The following is a 23,511-nucleotide window of genomic DNA, read 5'->3' as shown; positions in this document are numbered from 1 at the left end:
TCCTCAAGATGTAGGGCAATGCCTGGCACTTAGTGGGACTCATGAAAGGTTCCTCCAGTCAAGGAAAAGGCATTTATGTTAAGTGCCATGTGGAATCCTGGAATGGATTCTGGAACAGTAGAAGGATGTTTGTGGAAAAACTGGTGGAATTTAAGCCTGTAGTTTAGCTAATAGTAAAGGCCAAAGTTAATGTTATTAGTTTTGACAAATGTGCTGTGGGTATGTAAGATGTTAACATTAGAGGAACCTGGGAGTACAGGTGAAGAGTATGGAGGAACTCTCTGTATTAGCTCTCCAATGTTTCTGTAATATTCCAAAACAAAAAGTTTGTCATTCAAACAAAATTCTGAGGTTAGAAAAAAAGGCAGTTATGGAGGTACATGAAGAAACAAAACATGACATGAAAGATGACATTGTCCCCATGAAGCTTTGATTAAAAACATGTATATCAAAGAGTTATGAGAATTCAATAACAGCATAAGTGACCAGTGCTTCTCAAACTTTTAGGGGTACACAGGTCCCCAAATGGTTGAGGTGAGGGGCTAGAAATTTAGCACAAGGGTTCGAAAAACCTCTTTGAATATTTTAGCTTCAAAATCATAAATATTTTCATTCTTTTTGTATTACGTAAAATAATGATTCTGCCCCCACAATTTCAGGTAAAATTACTTGAATACTTTGGGGAGATTTTCCATGTTTACTCTGGGGCTTTAGGTATCCATGGTTATACATTTGTGACCATGGAGGTATGTGTCCTTATGACAATATGAAATTTAAGCCCTGTGTTTTTGGAAAATGGCAACAATTAAGAAATCCTCATTCCCCATGTTTTTATGTTCTGAAAGTGGGAAACTGCAAAGGGCTATCCTACCACTGAATACTCTGAGATAACACTTCCACATGGCTCCCAAAGGCTTGGGGTGACTCCCTTGCCTACCTGCCTCTAGAAAACCTCAGGCTCCCTTTCTTTTCTTTGATACTATGTGGAGAGACAAAAATTTTACCCCTATACTCTTAGAATTTTGTTTTGTTTTGGGTAGGCCTGAGAATGAAATTGGCAAGACAGATCAACAGGAGAAAAGCATTCATTGGCCAGGTGCAGTGGTTCACACCTGTCATCCCAGCACTTTGGGAGGCCAAGGCGGGCATATCACCTGAGGTCAGAAGTTCAAGACCAGTCTGGCCAACGTGGTGAAACCCTGTCTCTACTAAAAATACAAAAATTAGCCAGGTGTGGTGGTGTGCACCTGTAATCCCAGCTATCCAGGAGGCTGAGGCAGGAGAATTGTTGGAACGTGGGAGGCAGAGCCTGCAGTGAGTCAAGATCACAGCACTGTACTCCAGCCTGGGCGACAGACCAAGACTCTATCTCAGAAAAGAAAAGAAAAGCATTCATTATTTAACACAAGTTTTATGTGACATGGAACCCTCATAAGGAAATGAAGACTCAAAGAAATAGTTGGAGTCAATTACTTATATACTGAATGGGACGAAGAATAGTAAGTTGTGAAAAAGCAACTAAATTATGTGGGGGAGGCATAAAGATAAGAGTTATTTTAATAAGGTCTGTGTAGAATTCTCTCAGTCTCAACCATCCATTCTTGATAAGAACATTGCTTTCCTTCTAGTATAGGGAGGGCATCTTTCACATGGAAATAGCCTCTTCTGCTTTTAAGAAACAGATGGAAGGTCAGAGTGATCTTTTTGCACCTGCTTTTTTTTTCAAATACCTTTAACCCAAAATACTCAACATGCCAGAGTGGGATGGGCATGGTGACTCACACCTGTAATCTTGCTCTTTGGGAGGCTGAGGTGGGAGGATGACTTGACCCTAGGAGTTTGAGACCAGCTTGGGCAACATTGTGAGATCATATCTCTACAAAAATTAAAAAAAAAAAAAAAGCCAGGCATACTATGATGTGTGCATGTAGTCCCAGCTACTCAGGAGGCTGAGGCAGAAAGATCACTTGAAGTGGTTCAAGGCTTGCAGTTTGAGGCTGCAGTGAGCTATGATGGTGCCACTACATTCCAGCCTGGGCAACAGAGTGAGATCCTGTCTCAAAGCCAAAAAAAAAAAAAAAAAAAAAAACCCCAAAAAACTAGAGTGCAGTGGCACAGTCTTGGCCCACTGCAACCTTCGCCTCCCAAGTTCAAGCAGTTCTCCTGCCTCAGCCTCCGGAGTAGCTGGGATTACAAGTGTGCACCACCACACCCAGCTAATTTTGTATTTTCAGTAGAGACAGGGTTTCACCATGTTGGCCAGGCTGACTTCAGGTGATCCGCCTGCCTCAGCCTCCTAAAGTGCTGGGATTACAGGCGTGAGCCACCGCGCCTGGCCGACCTTTCTCTTTCACAATGGGGACTCTGCATTGACTATTGGCTCAGTCCTCAAGAGTGGGACCAAGAACAAAAGACAGACAGATCTGTGAGGAACTTTGAAGCCATTTCCCCTGTGATAGAGGCAACACCCCAAAGCAGCGAAGATAGTCTGATGGCTGGTTCTGGAGCCAAGACTACACTGGCTCCATAGGAGAGAGCTGCCACTTGTAGTTACAAGCTATGATCCCAAAACTTTCTGCGTGCTTCTAAGAGACACCAGAGAATTTACAGAAGAGATCTGTAGGTGGGGTCATTTTTCCCTTTCTCCACTACGAAGAACAAGAATAATAATAGCCTTCACTTGCACAGACCATCCAGGTGCCAGCTACTGTTCCAAGAACTTGCACACATGCACATACCCATGTATATATATCTATCTATAAGGTAGGTATATATTATCCCCCTTTTACAGAGGAGGAAACTGAGGCTCGGAGAGGGTAAGTAACTTGTCCATGATTACACAGCTAGTGGCAGAGGTGGCCCTTATACCTCAGAAGCTTGGCTTCAAAGTTTGCATTTCCTACCACTCTGCTATGCTAACGCAGTAGCCAGCGTACACCTTTCAGGCAGCCCCTATCCCATGTGAGCCACAGGATGCAGACCACCCGAGTCTGCATATTGTAAGTAAGGTATAATATCGGTCTCAGCCCCTGAGAAGTTCAGGGAAGACTTGCTCACCAGAACTGCAGTGCATTTTCTTGTCCATGCCAGAGATGATAGAGTGTGCACATTAAGAATCTTATAAGTCTCTTTCAAAGAATTTCAAAAACATTGGTCTTCAAACTTCCAGGAAGAAGGTGAGAATTCAGATGGCTCATTCATTCAAAATGCATTTATAAGGCTGGGTGTGGTGGCTCACACCTGTAATCCCAACGCTTTGGGAGGCTGAGGCAGGTGGATCACTTGAGGCCAGGAATTCGAGACAAGCCTGGCCAACATGGTGAAAACCCATGTCTACTAAAACACAAAAAATTAGCTGGGTGTGGTGGCAGGTGCCTGTAATCTCAGCTACTCGGGGAGGCTAAGGCACAAGAATCGCTTCAACCCGGGAGGCGGAGGTTGCAGTGCGCCAAGATCATGCCACTGCACTCCAACCTGGGGGACAGAGAGAGACTCCATCTCAAAAAAAAAAAAAAATGCATTGATTAGGGGCCTGCTGTATGCCAGGCACTTTGCTGGGTTCTAGAGAAGTGATAATTCAGACTTGGTGGTCCCTGAACTCAGGACACCTCTAGTCCTGGAACATGTGAAGATGAAGTGGAAAGGGAAGGATGTTTCTCCAGCCATGGGAAGACCTGGGTGGGGGCCCATTCTGCCATTAACCTGCTCTGTGACCTCTGGTCTTCAGCTTCCAAATCTGTAAAGTGAGTGGGACTGGACAATCTCTGAAGACCGTTTCTAGCTTTAAAATTTGATTCCATGCCAGGTACAGTGGCTCACGCCTGTAACCCCAGCACTTTGCGGGGCTGAAGCAGGCAGATCGCTTGAGCTCAGGAGTTCAAGACTAGCCTGGGCAACATGGCAAAACCCTATGTCTACAAAAATACAAAAATTAGCGGGCCATGGTGACATGCACCTGTAGTCCAGCTACTCGGGAGGCTGATGTGGGAGGATTGCTTGAGCCTGGGAGGTCGAGGTTGCAAAGAGCCGAGATTGCGCTGCTGCACTTCAGCCTGGGTGACAGAGCAAGACTCTGTCTCAGTGAAAAGAGAGAAAAGTCATCTTTGAGGAAACTGCTGCCCTCCGACCTACTTTCCTTTCTCTGGCATGGCTTGGGGGAGCACCTACCTCCCCAAGGTCAGGTTTTTCTTTCCTTCTCTCTACAAAAGTCAGCTTGGGAAGGGTGTGCCTCTTTGGACCAGCATTCCCTTTGGCTTCTGTCAGCATCAGACTTGAAGCCTGCAGAAGAAATTAAACAAACACAAAGACTTGGGACACAGTCCAAAGAGAGACATTTCTATTTTAACTAAGAGTTCCTCCCCAAACCAAATTATCTTCTGTGGCAAGGCCATTTATAGCTGGGACTAGGAAAGGTAGTTAACAGTAACAAGAGAAAACATATTGGTCTAGCTTTTATATGTGGTACGTATTGGTCTAGCTATTTATTGGGTAAATAAGTAGCTGAATGAGACAAGTGTCTCTTGAGGAACTTCCTATTTATGAGGCAGCTACCCCATTAAATTCCAAAAATAATTTTAGGAGGTTTAATATTAAAGACACTTATGTAATAAATCCATATGTAGACAGCTATACCCAGAGACACATCAAGATATAATAAATGGAGATATAAATAGAAAAATATATACATATAGTAAATGGAGATATAAATAGAAGAAAAATCTATGGTAATATATTTGTTGTGATAGAGTACTAAATTTAGCTTTGAGCTTTCCGGCAGCCAAGGGAAGATAGGAAATATGATGAGATATGTGTATCATTTTCATCTGGTAAAAAGAAGAATACCAGTGTGAGATACTGGGATTGCCAAAATTCAGAAAGATGTTCAGGAGAACAGACTTCCATGTCATCAAATAATCCTACTAAATGTATTCAGGTCAAAAACACCCTGTTTGTGTCTCCTTTCAGATAGTTTTATATTTAGTTTCTTGGGGTCCTCATTTCTGAAGGTTTTCGTGTTACATAAAATATATTAAATAAATTTTTATGTTTTTCTCTTGTTATTAATGTCGTCTGTTATAAGGGCTTCAGCCATGAACCTTGCGATGGGTAAGAAAAAGAGTACTTTTCCTCCCCTACACTATAAAGGATATTGGTCAATTGAAAAAAAGATTGTATCAATGTTAACTTTAATAAAATTGATAATATACTATGGATATGTAAGAGAGTACTCTTATTCTTATTCTTAGTAAATACATACCGATGGTTTTAGGGGTGAAAGGGCCATGAAATATGTACAGTTGACCCTTGATGGCACAGATTTGAACTGCATTGGGCCACTTGTGCATGGATTTTAGTTACACCAAGTGTGCTCAACTCTCCCACCTCCCCTTCCACCTCCTCCACCTCTGCCACCCTTGAGACAGCAAGACTGATTCCTCCTCTTCCTCCTCCTCCTCGGCCTACTCAGTGTGAACATGACAAGGATGAAGATTTTCTGATGATCCACTTCCACTTAATAAATAGTAAATATATTTTCTTTTTGTTATGATTTTCTCAATAACATTTTCTTTTCTCTAGCTTACTCCAGCTTATGTGTTAATTGATCATTTATGTTATTGGTAAACCTTGTGGTCAACAGTAGGCTATGAGTAGTTAAGTTTCCGGGGAGTCAAAAGTTACATGAGAATTTTTGACTGCATAGGGGGTTGATGCCTCTAACTTCTGCATTATTCAAGGGTCAACTATACTTACTCTCAAATGGTTCAGAGAAACATTTGACATATATGTGCATGGGTATGTAAAATTATATATTTGTATATATTTATATGTGTGTGTATCGAGAGAGAAGAGAGAAAATGAGAAAGCAAATGATGAAACAAATGGGCAAAATATGAATCCAGGTAAAAAGTAGATGGGTTTTCTTTTTTTTTTTCTTTTTTTTGAGATGGAGTCTCACTCTGTTGCCCAGGCTGGAGTGCAGTGGCACGATCTTGGCTCACTGCAATCTCTGCTTCCCGGGTTCAAGTGATTCTTCTGCCTCAGCCTCCCGAGTAGCTGGGATTACAAGCATGCACCACCACACCCAGCTAATTTTTTATATTTTTGGTAGAGATGGGGTTTTGCCATGTTGGCCAGGCTGGTCTCGAACTCCTGACCTCAAGTGATCCACCCACCTCAGCCTCCCAAAGTGCTGGGATTACAGGCGTGAGCCACCATGCCTGGTGGATGGGTTTTCTATGTATGATTTATAATCTTGCAAGTTTTCTGCATGCTTGAAATTATTTTTGAAAAAAAAGTTTTAAAAATGTATGCTCTTAGATAAATAACTCTTTGGAACATGTTGTTACGTAAACTTAAGACTACTCTTCTTTTGTTCTTCAACAAACTTCCTGAAAGAGGGATCAGCACTCTACCTCATTTCCCTGCCTTCAGCTCATGACTCTACCCAAGCAAAACTGTATTCTGTTTGCAGCTTTCTGCTGCAGCCACACTTACTAAGGCCAACTCCACCCCAGTGTTCTCCACTTGGCAGCCTCCCAGTGGGCCACATCCTTCATGACGTTCTATAGCATCTGATATTGTTGACCATGCCCTTCTACTTGGGACTTCTTCCAGATCTTGGCCCCACTGCACTGTGATGATGTCATCTCAATCATTTCTGGACTCATCCTTCTAAATGGAGGCTGTCCCAAGGTTTGGTCTTGGATTCTCTTCTTTTTTCTCTTTCTCCCTCTCCTTTTCAGCACCTGAACCCGAGGTGTGAAGATAACGATGAGGTTGACTTCCAGAATTGTATCTTTAATCTGATCCTTCTCCAAGACTCCAGAACTCCATGTACAGTTGCTTTCATCTCAGCCTCCACGTATCCTGACCCACACTCTTCCACTTACCCTCAATCCTGTTCTGAGGTCACTTAGTAGATTATTCAGACTCATGACTCTGGCACCTTCTCTTCCTCAGCTTGCCCTATATCCAATCCTGTTGGTTATTCTCCTCTGTAATACAGTTCCAATCTTTTTCCTTTTCACCATGGCTATTTCTCTGACCTAGTCAGGCCATCACCATCCTTGCTTTCATTGATGGAACAGCCTTTAACTGTTCTACCCATCTTTAGTCTCTACCCCTTTGTCCTGTCAAGAACCTATATTTCTAAAACACTAATCTGATCACATTGCCCCTCTTCTTTCATTTCTTCATGGCTCCCCAGTACAAATAGAATAAAATTCAAATATCCTAGGCATTCAAGGTCCTCCATTATTTAAAGATACCCTATCATTCTAACTTTGTCTTCAAAACACCAAGTACCCCACTCATGCTGGGCCAGTCACCATGCACTGAATCCTCCTGCACTCCCTTGACTCGGAATCTCTGCCTCTCTCTCCGTTTATAACACCCCACCCTTCCTGTCACTTCAGACAGAACCCTCATGCTGCCTGCACCAGGAAGTCCTCCTAGGGCTCTCACAAGCTGAGTTGGCCTCTTGCTCCTGTGGGTTCCCTGGTGCCTTGCTGTACCTCTGGTGCTTTATATTCTTCGTGCATCTGCACCGCCTGATCCCATCCCTAAAGAACTGTCTGCTCCAAAGACAGGTGCTCCTTACCTGTGGCATCTTCGTCATTGTGGAGGCACTCAGCCAATGTCTGTGCTGACTCTGCAAACTCACAGTCTCACCTGTAAGAGGTAAAAATGCTTTTGCCAGCCTGTGACATTTTCCCCCTTGTTGACTAGAACCCAACTTTTAGCAACCTGTTTGGTTTTCCACTAGTCTGGGATTCAGGAGAAGACATGGTAGGCACTGGTTGGCAGAACTGCAGGCCACACTGTCTGCTCCCTGGGACACGGACAGAAGTAGGCAGGGAGAGGACGCCTGCTGGAGAATCTGAATAGGGCTGGGAAGAAATAGGAAAGAAACAGCCCTTTGGTTTTGGGACATACCCTCACTAGAAGGCTGTGTCATCTGGTATAAGGGAAGGAAAGCTTGCTTTCCTCAAACATTGCTAAGTTCATGGCGGAGGCCCCTATAATAAAAGAAAGATACTGAAAGAAAAGTATAGAAACTTATTTAAGTTTTACATGACACAATAGTCTTCATGAGGAAATGAAGACCCAAAGAAACAGGCAAATGTGTATTTTTACGCTCAGCGTGATGAAGAGATGGATAGTCATGGAGAAGTATGATTAGACAAAGGGGCATGATCTAATGGCAATAAACTAGGGAGGGTGAACTTAGCAAGGCCTGTTCATATTTTTCTCTGTGTCCCTGTGTTTTCAGACATAAGGATGTTCCTCTCCTCCAGGTACAGGGGGGCCCCCTCTCTGAGTGTCTTTTGACCCACTTCAGGGGAGAAGGGTGGAAGAAAAGTAAGAGGGACCTTCCTAGGTTTTATGACCTGCTGCTGCTGTTTCTGCGAATGCCAAGATGCCACGTACTGGGGGAGTGTGTCCAAAGCCCATCGCTGGGAAGCAGATGCTGAGACAGAGTCAAGAGTGCAGCAAGAGGTTTGTTGGGGGGTAATGCCTGTGAAAGATGAAAGGGCAAGGAAGCCAAATTGGGTAGGGAGAGTCTGAGAATGCAATGCACATCTGATGAAGTCTCTCTCAGCCAACCTCACTGGGAATGCCACGCTGGTAGAGACTCCAAGCCCCACACTCCACCATGCTCAGTCATTAGCTAGGGCTGGCCAAGAAGAGGTAACCTCAGAGCCGGGGTGAGTCCCAAAGGCTCTACCAACTGGAGGCTGTCAGCCCACCGCACTCCTTGCAAGGAGTGGCAAGTCATCTCTTGAGGGGAGATCCAAGCAGCACACCCCTGAAGCTGTCACAAAGGCAGTGGGGAAGCAGCTGGATCAGCAGGTCCAGCTGTGGAGATGTGGAGACATTAGTATCTCCCTCTCTTTCTGAGCCCCCCAACCCCCTATTCTCTAGGCCCACAGGTTTCTGAACCTGGTGCTCTAGGCATGTTAGTGACAAAGTATGGAGGGGACCGAGGGTCTCCCTAATCACCAGGCTAGGGTATGAGTAGAGAGGAACGAGGTTTCCAAATGGTGTGAGCTCTCTATGAAGCACAGCACAGGCTCCTGCCTCTATCAGTGTCTCCTCCTCCCTATTAGAGATGTGATCCTGAGTCTAAGTCTCCAGCCTGTTTGGAAATGTTTCATTCAACTGAAAAGGGCTTGTCACTTTGTCATCTAAGCCTAGGCCTTCTGCTTGCCTGCTGCCCCAGGGATACATCAGAGACAGGCCACCCTTCCTCAACTTTCTTGTGCTGGAAATCACTGAATCCCTGATGCTACTGTCCCCTTAAGAAAGAAAGAAATGAGAGTCTTGCGTCCCTACAAATAGGACCCTCCCATCGCCACTCACCCTCCCCTCACCCTTCCCTTTCTTTCCCCCAAACCCAGACTGGTGAGAAACTGCCGAGAAACAACATCCACAATTAAGTACGAGGTCACATTTAGTTCAGCACCATTGGCTGCTTAATTGGCTGATTCTGTTGCTGCTCTCCTCATCTGCCAACACAGCCTCTAACAAGCTGTTTGCAGGGCAGTTAATCCTCAGGTTCCTGAGCCCCGGCCGATGGAAGGGTTTGCTCCCCTTCTGGGCATCATGGTTTCTGTGAACCTGCTGGTGTTGGGGAGTCGCTTCTCACCTAGAGGTCCTGGGTGAAACTTTCAGGGCTTAGAGAACCACATCATCCTAAGGAGAAGGAGGTTCCAAGATCCAGGAAGGAAGCTTGGCCTTTCTCCAGGGCCTTGAAAAGGCAGGCCTGACTGCCCTTCTAGGGTCTTCCGGGGAAAGGGAGTGGAGAGGCAGTAAAACTTAATGGTTAGATGATGCACAGAGTCAGGCAGGTCCTGGTCGAAATCTGGCTGTGTCCTTATTAGTGATGTGACCTTGGGAAAGCTACAGGTACTAATCTTTTCTAGTCTTCAGTTTCTTCCCATGTAAAACTGGGATCATAAGAATAACAGCAACAACTAGTATTCTATTATCACCTGCAAATAAGGATTATAGAATGTTTCTGAGTCCAGCATGCATTTTGCTGCTGTGAGAACAGTCATCACAAACATTGCCAAGGGGATGGGCTGCTTATGCCCCTTCTAAACATAGCTGGGAGAGGTTGTCAATGCTTACCGTAACTCTCTGTGCGAACATGCAGGGCCACCTAGGCCAAGCTGTGTTGCCAGTAAAAGGAAATGCCAGCCCCCTACTTTCTACCAAGACTTACAGGCTGAATGTGGGGCCGGTGGCTTGGATTTGAAAACACTTCCATTCGTTCATTACCAAACCTAAAGCTTCTGGGCTGCTGTCATATGATGGCGTGCAAGAGCTGGAGCTCTCTAATAACTGCCCGACTGCTCTCATCTAGTGGCCGAGATGGCGGTCTCTGTTCCACCAGCTGTGGTCAGGAGAAAGGCAAATCCCAGAGAAAAATCACTTTTTTTTTGTTATAGATGTTGGGGAAAAAAATTGACCTTTAAAAAGTAGAAAAGATATCTTTTTCCTTTTGTTCAAATTCTGCCAAGGAGACTGAAAATCTAGGAAATCATTACCAATTCCTGTCTAGCCTACACCAGAGTTAGGGTGAATCCAGTTCAGTGTGGGTGGAAATAGTGATCAATGCTCGGGGAAGGTGATGTAAGTACTTCGACATGCTGGAAGGGATGCCTTGTCCCCCCAGCCTGCCTCCACACCCTTCACTTTGTTTACCTGATTTAGCAAGGGCTTTTGTGCTTCTCTGACTCATTTGCTAGGAAACTGAGAGGTGGGATCTGAGTTCTCAACTTGGGGAGTGGGGTTGGGCCATTATCCTTTCAACAGGTCTCAAAAACAATTGGCTTGATTTAAAAATAAAAAGTTACTTGAGATACCTAGGAAATGAGAGAATAAGAATGGAACCATTGAAATGTCTGGGTGTCTAAGGAATGTGCCTTTTCTGGATTTAGCTGTTTTCAGTATCTCTAAGGAGGCTGGGACTTGGGGTGGGGGTGGACAGGACATGGGAAGGAGTCAATAAAGTAATCATGTATGCTGGAAATTCAAGATAATCTCAAGCAATCATTCCTTTCAAAGTCTTCCTCAAAAATTTTACCAGGGTTAGTAAGGAGCTGAACTGCTGATTTGGAGTTGTACTTCCTTTTTTTTTTTTTTTTTTTTTTTAAACCCCATCCTTTTAGACAGTCTTCTTAATGAGCAGGGGGTGGCTAAAAGGCAGGCAGGATGTGAGAACAGAAAGAAGGATAATCCACATAGATAATTGGGCTGTGATTAATCAAGGGCAATATTGCAGCCCTGGTTCTTTTAGGGGAAGCGCAGACAGAAAACACAGGGAAGCGCTTGGCATTTCAAACTCCTGAAGCCCTAATGAAGAAGAAATGTGTTCATGGGAGTGTTAAGGAGAGTGTCATATCATAAGTACCCAATTAAGGAAGCCCTTGCAAGATTATTCACTCCCAGGAAGTATTAAGAAGGGTAGGGAATTTGTTCGTTTAAAATCAAAACAACAACAACAACAACACCTATAAGTTTTATAGACATTTATTGATTGGCTCCCCAATATCTATCCATTCTCCCCTTCCCCTTCTTAACAATACCCCCAACTTCCTCCGGGAAGTCATCCTCCCTCCCATTTTCAGCTGTGTGCCACAGGTGCTCCACCCCCAGTGTCAGGGAGGGAGCACGTGATCTACTCTAAACCAATCAGTGCCTCACTCTCCTCCTGGCCTTCTTGATTGGCTCCCAGTTGGGACCATCACCTTCATCTGCCCATCAGGGCCAACAAGACTCTGTTTGGGGTACTGCTGGCAGCCATCTTGCCCAAAGAAAGAGAGCCTTATGTGGGCAAAGGCTGATGAGGAAAGGAAGCTGGGAAATGCAGAGGAAAAAAACCCCAGCCTGTTCACATTGTTTGTGCCACTAGAACAGCTCTTCCTAGAAGTCAGCCCTACTCCAGACTTTTAGATTAAACGAAGCCGATAAAATACCTTGCTTATGTAAGCAGTTTGGATTGAATTTTTCATTATTTGCAACTGAAAGCATTCGATTGGAAGAAACCAACAGTAGAAGACCAAATGGGACGCAAAGTCAGCATCGTTGCTGGGAGAGGACATAAAGAGAGGAACACCCAGTTGAAACTCCACAATGCCTTCCTGTTACACCCCAGATATGGAGCAGCTGATGTAGTCACAAGCCTTAGGCCTTGTTCTTGCCCCTACAGAGCCTGGAGTTATGGAAGCAAAGTCCAAGCTAAACCCTGGATCAAGATTAGCAGCAGTACTGTACAGGCCACAGCCTGCACCTGTAAACTGGCCAATCATTAACCCCTGCTTACTCTTGTTGTGCAGGGAGTAGCGTGAGAGAGCATTGGGGCCTGATGCAATTTATGCACACCTTCAGGAAAACTAGTGGCATCACCTCCTCATGAAGGATGCCAGTCCCTCTTCCCTCTGTTCTGACAAGTTACCAACAAGGCCAAATGTTAGCTTCTCCTTGATAAAATAAAAGAATTCTCATTGTGGACTGTGCATGACCCTCTGTGCCAACGTCCTTGTCCGAGGTGGGTGGTGGACTTTTAGAGGGAAATGCCGGCATAATTTGTTTTGTAAAGTCTGTTCCTGGTTTGTAAGTGATCTGAGACAGGATGAGCCCTGATTCCCATAGCATAGGACTGAATATGTGGGAGGTACTGGCTAAATATTTAGTGAATGAATGAATAGGACAATGAATAAATGAACTGCTTGGAACTGGAGCCATAAGAACTGCCTCACCCAATCTCTCACTTTGGGGGATCCATAAGGAAGGGATATACAGAGCAGGGATGAAGGGAAGCCCCAAGTAAACTTTCCTAGAGGAACAGCTGCTGACCAACTGTGCGACCATGGGCAGGTGATCAGGAGTCTCTGAGCTCACCATCTTCATCAGAAAACAGAGTACTAGCGTCTGCCTTATAAGGTTGCTGCAAGGGTTAAATTAGAATATATGAACATGATATATCAGCACATAGCAGATGCTCAGTAAATGTCTATTGCTTTCCCTCCTCATCCCAGCCCTTGCCACTCCTAGCATTGGCCAGAGATGCACAATCTATGGGAATAACTGCCTAGAGGTGTACTGGTGCTCCCTTTTGTTTCTCAGGAGTCTCTCTGCCATAAAGGGCAGCCCTGCAACTAGGGCATCTCCTGCACTTGGGAACCATCTGAGTTTTCTGTGGCTGCTATAACAAATGACCACAAATTTAGTGACTTGCAGCAATACAAATTTATACTGTCACACTTCTGGAGACAGGAAATCTGAAATTAGTTTCAGTGTGCTAAAGTCAAGGTGTCAGCAGGGCTAGTTCCTTCTGGAGGTGCTAGGGGAGAAGCCGTTTCCTTGCCTTTTTCAGTTTCCAGTGGTTGCCTGTATTCCTTGGCTTGTGGCCTCTTCCTCCATTTTTAAAGCGCATGACTCCAAGCTCTGCTTCAGGCCTCCTATCGCCATCACTTCTGTAGCCACATCTCCCTCTGTTTTCCTCTTATAAGGACACTTGTGATTACATACAAGGCTCACTCAGACAAGTTCAGGATAATCTCCCCATTTCGAGATCCTTAACTTAATCATCTCTATTAAGTCCCTTTTGCGAGATGAGATAATGTTACAGTAGGTAGGCAGGCAGGCATGAGCAGGAAAAGATAGGGCCCCCACCCCAACCAGGAATGTCAGGTAACCATTAGGTGATGGTCAGGAAGTTGTTAAACTGTCTCTCTAAAATAATAATTAGTCACAGCCAGCACTAAGAAAAGGCAATTTTCCATTAGAAAGAAAACACCTGAAGCTGGTGATCAGCAGGAAGATCTCAGGAGTTGGGTGAGTGGACTTGAGCATGTGCACTAAGAGGCAAAATGGCGGAGTTTAACTGGTATGTGACCTTCCTCTACACCTGACTGGTAAGGGAAGAATGCCTCAAGTGAGCATGCATACAACTTCAGTGAACACACTGTGCATGCAGCCCTTCCCAAGTGCTGGCCAGCCACTGCGCATGCGGACAGCCCACCCCAAGGGAAGAATCAGGGGAGAAGGAGTGCAGACCCCGGAAGCATGCTGATATGGTTTGGCCGTGTCCCCACCCAAATCTCATCTTGAATTGTAGCTCCCATAATTCCCACGTATTGTGGGAGGGACTTATGGGAGATAATTGAATTGTGGGGGCAGTTTCCCCCATACTGTTCTCATGGTAGTGAATAAGTCTCATGAGAGCTGATGGTTTTATAAGGGGTTTCCCCTTTCACTTGGCTCTCATTCTCTCTTGCCTGCCACCCTGTAAGACGTGTCTTTCACCTTCTGCCATGAATGTGAGGTCTCCCCAGCCACACAGAACTGTAAGTCCATTAAACCTCTTTTTCTTGATAAAGTATCCAGTCTCAGGTATGTCTTTATCAGCAGTGTGAAAACAGACTAATACATGTGCCAACGTATAAAGCCGCAAGTCACAGATCAAACAGTGCAGTTGAATCGCTCGAGTTGCCTACTTGGCCCTCTTCCAAGTGTACTTTACTTCATTTCATTCCTACTCTGAAACTTTTTAATAAACTTTCACTCCTGCTCAAAAACTTGCTTCTGTCTTTTACTTTCCCTTATGCCCCCTCGTTGAATTTTTTCCTCTGAGAAGGCAAGAATTGAGGTTGATGAGAGAACCTGAACAGAACAGAACAGAACAGAGACCTGTTCCGATTTGCTGCTGCCAACAGTAACATTCACACGTTCCAGGGATTAGGACCTGGGTATCTTTGGGGACCTTTATTCAGCCTACCACAGGAACCAAGTCATAGGGAAGCTTGGTTGGGCCACGCCACACTCAGGGGCCTGCATCTCTCTGCCTTGGACAATGGCTGTGCCACCAGGGGAGACAAAATGTACCTCTCCTCAAAGGGCTCCAGGGCTGCCCTGTGAGTTGCATTTTGTTTTTCCTGGTGAACTCTTTCTCCTAACGGTTGTCATTTGTCAAAGGCGGCAGGCAATCAAAGTCCTGGCCACATTCATCTTGCCCTCCCTCTCTTCCTCCAGGATGCAGGCCCATGACAGCTATTGCTGCCAGCCCTGGGCCCCCCACAGACTGACATATGAAGGCTGTGAGGATGCCCAGTTGTTGGACCTGGCTCTGCTCCAGGCTGTCAGCCCTTCCATTAGTAGGAAGCAGGTCAGAGCTCTCTCTAAAGCTTCAAAAACATCGCCCTAGCCGTTGGACAGACCGGCAGTCACTTGAGCCTGTGGTAGGTATCCAAACCCCAGGAAAGTCTGTCTCACACAGGCCTGAGCTGGGCTTCACAGAGGAAGGGCATTATGTCAGTGAAAACAAAATGAAACCGCAGGGTCCTGCTTGGTGGGGCTTTGTTCTGCCAAATCCTTCAGGCTACCCGGCTCTGCCCGAGCCTCCTCCTCACTGTGCCAGGACATTCTTGAGTGACTCTGCAAGAGCAGGACAGCTGGCTTCCGGGGAGTGTGAGAAATGGCTTCAGAGGAGCATCCTCTCTAGAGGGTGGGGGAGAAAGAAAAGGGGAGAAAATTCTCATACTGGGAAGGTGGGAGGTAGTTCTTGTCAGGATCAGGATGAAATTGAGATGTTGCTCTGGCTGTTATTCATGAGTGACTATTTGGGCTAAAGTATTAATTTTTAATGACATGAAGGATGAACATTTTATAACTACCTCTAAGTAAAATTGAGATAGGAAAGAATAACAGCAGATGCTGGGAAATGGCTTTTTAAAACATGCATTTTCTATGGATAAATATAAGTCTGTATGCATTTATCCAATGCCCTCATGTGTGCAGAAATGTGAACATACTTTACTAATTCAGGCTAATTGGGTGAGATGCCTAAGTGAAATGTCTGAATTCATATTTTAATAAAGAAATGCAGTTTTATTATTTTCAAGAGCTTTGAGTAATGGGGCTAACAAGATGTTACCTAGGAGACATATTTATGGATTTATTCTTTAGGTAGAAAAGGCTCCAATTTAGAATGCAGCAATTGGAGGGCAACGCTGGCAAATTGAAGGTGTGTTCTGAGTGCAGGTGGGGATGTGTTGGAGGGTTTTGATTCATAGAAAACATTAACTTGTATTAATCATTCTGGACATCAGTGCTGCGGTTTTAGGCACCAGACATAGCCATCCCTGCACGCCTCCCTACACACACACACACACACACACACACACACGCGCGCACACACAGGCATGCATGCACTCCATAGCATGTAATTCTGTACCAACCATGATACATCAAAGCAGAAAAAGACCTTTTCAGTCATCTGGTCAACCACTGAACCCATGAGGAGCTGGAGGGGCAGAGAGGTGAGGTGACTTGCCCAGCAGCCCACTAGAGAGTGAAAGAACTAGAATTGGGATGTGCATTCCCACTCCCAGGTCAACTCTCTTTCCTCTTTTACTATTGCTTCTGAGGCATCCACAGCCACATTAGGGAAGGGGAGAAAGAAAGAGGGTGAGAGAAGAGAACAGAAGAGGCACAGATTTGGGGAAAGCAATGAATCATCTGACTACGACTTCTAATTGGATTTGGAGTGTTATTCTGTTTGTGCCTGCGCTTCCCTGCTGGGAAGCCAGCCCTGGGTCTCTGGAGCTGATATAGCAGTAACAGCAGCAGTTGCCATTTACTCAGTGTTTGTTCTGTGCCAGACACTCTTCTAAACACTTGACATGGATTAACTCACTTAATCCTCAGAACAGGCCCTTGAAGTAGGTCCTGTTACTAAGCCCATTACATCTGTGAAGAAACTGAGGCAAGGAGAGATTAAGGGTCTCATCCAAGGTCATAAGTGACAGAGCCAGGACTCAAATCCAAGCCCTCTATCTTCAGAGCCTTCTCTCACCTGGCACTACTCTGCCCTAACCATTTTGCTCTACACTAGACCTCCCAATAAATGGCACAAAATATTAGCCCTTCAGCCACTGGCTGCCCAGGCAAGGACTGGAGTGGCTGGAGCCACTTGGTTAGTTGCAAACAACTTCATTTGTTTGTCCTGGGGTGTCTTATGTTGTATTATTATTTTCTCCATGTGTCATGGCTTGAGGAATGTTGGAAAGTGCTGCCATATTCTGTAATGTAGTCACGATGGATGATTCAGTTAGTTTCGTGCTTTCTGGCTAGCTCAGAATAAATTAGCCACAGGTTTAGCCCTGCCGGCTGATGATTTAGCCTCCCAGACTCCGCTCAGTCCTCTGGGAGGCATCTCATAAACACAAGGGAGAGGTGGGCAGGAGTGTGTCTGAATCTGCATCAACACCTCACCTGCCAGAAAGGCTGTGGCACATGTGCCCTCTGGGAACAAGTCGGCAGGCTTATCTGCATCTATGGACAGGACTTTCCAATGCAAGGAGAAAGCATCAGGAGCCAGAGTCGCACAGCAGCCTTGATTCCTCTAACCCTGGGTGGCAGTTCCTTTTCAAAACAATGTTGACTTCTCACCCTGACATACAGGGGTGCCTGCATTTTGTATTGGCATTGCAATGTTGTGTTCTTTTGGAGAACTACGTGTTCTGGAGATGTCAGGGTTAGAGGAGTCAGCAATTATGAGCTTATGAGATAATGACACGTGTGTTTAGTGTGATGGCAAATTATACCATAGAAAAAAATTTTGAAGATTCAGAGTGAACTATTTTCCTATATAAACTTACTGCCTCAGGAAAACTGTGGTTAAAATGATAAATTACCAGGAAACTTCAAGTTTCCCCTAGAGAGTCAAAATAAAAATACAAGAAGAGGCATTGTTGAAATAATCCCAAATTGGAAACAGTGATTATTCAATTAAAAATAAGTGTAGTTACACTTTCTATTTATATAGTATCATCTGGCAGTTTTTAGCCTTGAGACTCAAAGAGAAATCTAGTAATCCTAGACTTCAATATCCTCTTCTCCATGATGAGTTTTGCTATCCTACTCAACAGCTAACCTTTTTCCTATAAATCTCCAAAGAAGTAGCTTCATCTCCTCTCCTGTAAATCTACTTCAGCATTTTTGGGCTTTGTGACCAGAAAGCTCCTTCTAATGTCTATTCTGAATCTTGTTGCTATGATTTAAACCCATAATCTGTTGCCTTGTCCTAGGGAAAAATGGCAGCCACAGTTAATCCTTCACATTCTTAGAGAATATAACAAGGTCAACCCCTGACCTCCTCTTCTCCCTACTTAGCTCCATTTTGGGAGAGGTTTGTCTCTGGGCCCTCTCCAAACCCACATCATAGTGGAGTTCCAGAGTCTGAACCTAAATGTAATGTGGTGGTGAACAGGGTGGTCTCTGTGGGTTCTACCAGTCTCCCTGATTCACTGTTCCATCTGTAGAGACAAGGCTTGGCCAGCCTCCTGGGAGGATAAACTTGTGGTTTCCTCATTTACTACCCAGGAAGTGCAGGGTGTGCAGGAAGGAGCAGAAGAGGCACCACTTGGAAAGGGTGAGATTGGTCTGGACACCACTGCATGCTGGCCTGGGATCTTGGGCACCTCAGTTAAGCCTTCATAACCCCCTCCTTGATGTAAGGGAAAATTGTACCTACTGCACACAACCTCATAGGATGTTCTTAAGATCAAAGGAGATGAAGATGTCATTGAAAAGCTCACTCTTCCTTCAGCTCAGCCCAGAAGGTTAAACTGGTTCCCCTTTGGCCCAGAGCCCAGTGGCCGAGTCTAGCTGGTTGAGACAAGGGGGTTAAGTCTAGGAGGCAATGGTCCAGTGGCTGGGCTACACCCTACTGAGTTAAAGATTGCTGACCACTTTACAATTTTGTGATGTCTCCCCTTTATTTCCTGTGGCCATAGCCTCAATGTGTGTGACAAATTTTATACATAGAAGGAAAAAGACAGTCACCCACTGGGTTAATGTAATTTCCTACACAAGACTCGAAAATGCCCATTACAGTGAATCCTTTGGATCAAGGCCTAGCAAATAGAAGACTGACATCAAAATACAAATATTTTACCTGTGATGGGTGAACCTCTGACAGCTGTCTCTACATTCTCACCGATAAGTGAGTTAATTCCCTAGCAAATAGCCAGGCCCTTGGGGGATGGTACGTGTCATTTTTGGGGAATGCTGGATCAACAGGCAGTTTGGAGTGGAAGATAGGATATCAAGCTTTGGCCCCAGATTTGCCATTTGTGAATTATGTGACTCCAAATACCTTGCTTAACCTCTTAACTTTCTCTTCTGAAAAAAAAAATTTAAGGATACACAATACACCCCACAAGGTGGGTCTGTATTAAATAACAGAGTGTGGGTGTTGAATGTGCTTTATAAAACAGGAAGGGAAATGCACAGTGTTGATCATTGTCATCGCTATGGGTTTCCTAGGACCCAGTGCCAGTGGAGAGAGGTGTAAATCATAAGCTAGTTATTTTGCTAAGGACATGGGTGTGTCTGTGTGTGGTGTGTGTGTGTGGAGTGGGGGAGTCTATGAAGGGTGTCAGACACCAAGATCAACAAAACCATAATAACAGCTTGCATCCTGGAGCCCCTGCTGGGTGCCAGGCGCTGTGCTAACTGCCTGTCTCCGTTACCTTCAGCTCTCATGACAACCCCAATAGTATTAGTGATATTAGTAGTATATTCATTTCTTTGAGGAAAGGAGCTCAGAGAGGGCAAGTAATGGTCCACGGTCACATAGCTAGTGAGGGCTGAAGCTAGGACTCAGGCTGGGTGACTCTAGGACTCATGTCCCTTGCATTTACTTCCCTATAGGTCTCCTTCCAGGTTCAGTACTCCAAAAGCATCATCAGGGAAGCCCTGGTTTAAACAGGAGTCAAGTGGTTCCTGGCGCTGCTCCCACTCAGTCAACAGACAGCAATAAACTGGGGTTCCCTGGCTCTTCACTGGGAGGCTTGGGAGATCCCAAATGAGAAATGACAATCCTGTATTTGTTGTTACCCCAAAGTGCCTGTTCCTCATTTAAGGCATTAGTGGTTGTAACAGAAATAGTAATATTTCAACAACAGTGGTGATTAGTTACAGAAGGAGCCAAGTGGCACTCATCTCCATGTCAAAAGCCCTCCCTCCAGGCCCTTCCAGGCACCCTGGCCTGTGGTGCCATGTTAATTGAGACAAGATTGGGTGCATTCAGGGTGGTATGGCTGTAGACAGTGCCATGTTAATTCCAAGTATATTCTCTGCCTGGCACCAGCCTGCAAGCCCTTTGAAACTCAAAGAACTTTTCATCAGCCTGCAAGAGAGAAGAAAGTAGAAGAAAAGTAACAGGAACAAGAGCAAGTGGGGTGGTAGAATTCACCCTTTCTGCACAAGGGGATGGTACTGGCCCCCTCCCTTCACTGGAGAAAGGGATAGGGCTGGAAGGAGATGAACAAGCATCCTGGAAGTCCACAAGCCTCTCTTTAAGCTCCGGAGTCTCAGCCTGGCCTTGATTTGATGTCTCATGCTCATTTAACTCTCAGCCACTGGGCATGTGTGACTTGGGAAGAAGAATGAGGGGTGATTTGTTTAAATCACATAATCCTTCATCCACAGGAAATGCAGGGACCATTGGTTTCCTCTTGAGGCCTCCCAAACAAGAAGGCCAACTTTGTAGGTGTGCAGTTTCACACCCCGGGCGTCTACCATACGGGGACTAACGGGGCAGACGGGAAGGAAAACATCCCAAGACCCAGCTGGGGTCACCTCCTGCTCCATGGAAGGGTTGGGGACCAGCCAGGGTGCAGCCTGGGCCAGGGGAGGGAGGGGTGTTCCCGTGTGGCAGGAACCGAGAACAAATGTGGGTGAAGTAGACGAGGTTTAATTTAGCAAAGGTAATGTCATAATTGTCTCCTCAGCAACCACAAGGTACAAACTCTGGGAAGGAAGGCTGTCTGCATACCCATATTTAAAGATCCATATATACCTATGAGTATTAACAATGCAAAAAGCTCTCTCTCTCCTTTTTTTTTTTTTTTTTGGCTTCAGTGCTAAGATTCTTGGTCTACAAATCACTGTTCATGTTAAAAACTTTTCTGAAGCTACCCAGTTAAACAAAAGATAAAAAACAAAAGATAAAAAAACAAAAGATAAAAAAAAAAAAACAAAAAAAAAAGATAAAAAAAAAAACAAAAAACAAAAACAACCAGGCTGGGCATGGTGGCTCACACCTGTAATCTCAGCACTTTGGGGAGATGGAGGCGGGCAGATCACTTGAGCCCAGGAGTTTGAGACAAGCCTGGGCAACATAGTGAAACCTTGTCTCTGCAAAAATGTAAAAAATTAGATGGTCATGGTGGTGCACACCTGTAGTCCCAGCTACTTGGGAAGCTGAGGCTGGAGAATCGCTTGAGCCCAGGAGGTGGAGGTTGCAGTGAGCCAAGATCGTGCCACCGCACTCTAGTGTGGGTGACAGAGTGAGACTATGTCTCAAAAAAAAAAAAAAAAAAAAAGGAAACAATCAACCATATTCTGCCGTTATTTTCCCAACTTCTAACCCCCCTTTTTCTTCTCCTAAGTGTTGGATCATGCCCATGACGTAGTTTCTGTACATTTGCCCCTGTGGAGAAAGATCTTAGTCAACCAACAGTCTTTATTGATCTAATAGACACTACCATGTCTATTAAATGTCAAAGCAGAGGAGTGCCTGTGTTAAAACTAGGCAGTCCCTGTTCCCAAAGTGAAAAGAGAAAAAGTACAAATGGTAAATGCTAAGTTGAGGAAGGCACCGTTTTAACCAGAAGTCTGGGACCATCTGAGCTTCCTTCGCTCACCTAGGGTACTTACTCTGTGCCATTTAGTGACTTCCCACATTTAACCTCATTTAATGTTCTTTCTTAAAAAAAAAAAATGAAATGCTTCATGAATTTGCATGTCATCCTCACACGGGGGCCATGTGAATCTTCTCTGTACCATTCCAATTGTTTTAAGCACATGTGCTGCTGATGCAAGTACTCCTTATTCTTATATTTTATATTGCTAATACTAATTCCTACAGTTATTGGGTGTTTACCATGTGCCAGGTACTGTGCTAAGCTGATTACTTACATTTTCTCTTTACTTCTTCATGTAGGCTGGTATTCCTCTCCTGTTTTTCAGATGAGGAACAGAGGCTCGGAGGCATTGTCTGAATTTCATTGGCTTGAAATCACAGGGTGATGGTTAGGCTCATGCTTAAGGCTCCGTGGTGCCTTGACTCCAAATCCTAGGCACTTTTTATTGCACAAATACGGCTCTGACAGCAAGCCTGTGAAACAGGTATCATTCACCCTAAGTCAATGGGGAAACTCAGGATGAAAGAGTTCAAGGGATTGATTGCTCAGTTTCCTCATTAGGAAATGGCAAAGCCTACTGGAACTTGGGTCTTTTGACAAGTTCAGTGTTATTCCTGTGACCCATGCAGTGATCCTCGTCAATGGGAAATCAGATTAGTTCAGCCTTCTTTCCTTAGTCTGTCATTACCCAAGCCCTAAACTCAGGTGCTTGGACCTTCTTAGTTCCTGGGCTAAGAAAGCTAAGTCTCATGATCCCCCAAGGCAACTATCATCAAAAAACACTTTCCAGTGCATTTCAAGCACGGTCATCCTTACCTTGGTTTGACTACGTTATTGATTCCTCAGGCTCCCTCTTGGGATCTTTTCCTTTGAAGTCCCACCTCTCTAGAGGTCTTCCTTATCTCTTTGGCTCATTACCCTTCTTGAAAACTTCAAGCTGACTTTCTCCCTTCAGTTCTGTGCCCTAGGTCACACATGAGAGTCCATGCTCCAGCCCAGCTGTGGTCTTCCTTGAACCTGAAAATTCCCAGCTGCCCCTTGAAGGACCCACACATCTCTGGTGTGGGGATAACCCAAGGGGCGCTCTCTCTGCACATTCTCTGGGCCCAACCCCCCTCCTGTTGCTCCCACCTTGGGCTTCCCATCCTCCTGGAAAAGGTTTGAGGCATGATAGAGTTAACGCAATCCAACCCTTGCCTGTGAGGGAGAGCTTGGCACTACTTACAAACCTCCTCGTTGCCAGGGGGGCCCTGTTCTCCATCATCTTCTGCTCCCTCTCTCCAATAAAATGACCCATTTAAACCATATTTTTCTTATTAACAAGCTTCCTACTAAATGGCTTCAGCTGTGCTTGTTGATTTATAGGGCTTAGAAAGCACTGCTGAGCCTTGGCCCTCCCTGTGGGTCCAAGGGCCTGAGTGAATCATGCTGCTGTGGTGACATTGTAAGAGGGCAGAAGCCACCCTCCAAGGGGCAGCTCCAGAGGGGGCTTCTTTTTTTTCTTTTCAATATTTTAATTATGGAAATGGCCAAATACACAAAATTAGAGAAAACAATACAATGAAACCTCTTGAACCATCCCTTTGCCAAACTTGTTTCATCTGCTTCTCCCTGCTTCCAAACCACCCCCACTAGCTAGATTATTTTAAATTAAACCCAAAATATTGTATTCTTTTATCCATGACTATTTCAGTATATTTTCTAAGAGATAAAGAGCATCTGGTCTTTTAACATAACCACAATACCATTGTCACATCTAAAAATATTAACAATAATTCTTTCCTTTTTA

At 44.9% G+C, this 23,511-nt stretch overlaps 1 pseudogene; it reads right to left on the bottom strand.

Moving 5' to 3' along the window:
• Nucleotides 1–21,792: 21,792 nt before the first annotated feature.
• LOC115933817 (uncharacterized) lies at nt 21,793–21,888 on the bottom strand (annotated as a pseudogene).
• Between the last annotated feature and the right edge of the window lie 1,623 nt (nt 21,889–23,511).

Source organism: Gorilla gorilla, chromosome 11 (assembly GCF_029281585.2).
Source record: "Gorilla gorilla gorilla isolate KB3781 chromosome 11, NHGRI_mGorGor1-v2.1_pri, whole genome shotgun sequence".
NCBI lineage: Eukaryota > Metazoa > Chordata > Mammalia > Primates > Hominidae > Gorilla > Gorilla gorilla.
Note: the sequence above shows the minus strand (reverse complement) of the source record. Positions and strands in the feature narration are given on the sequence as shown.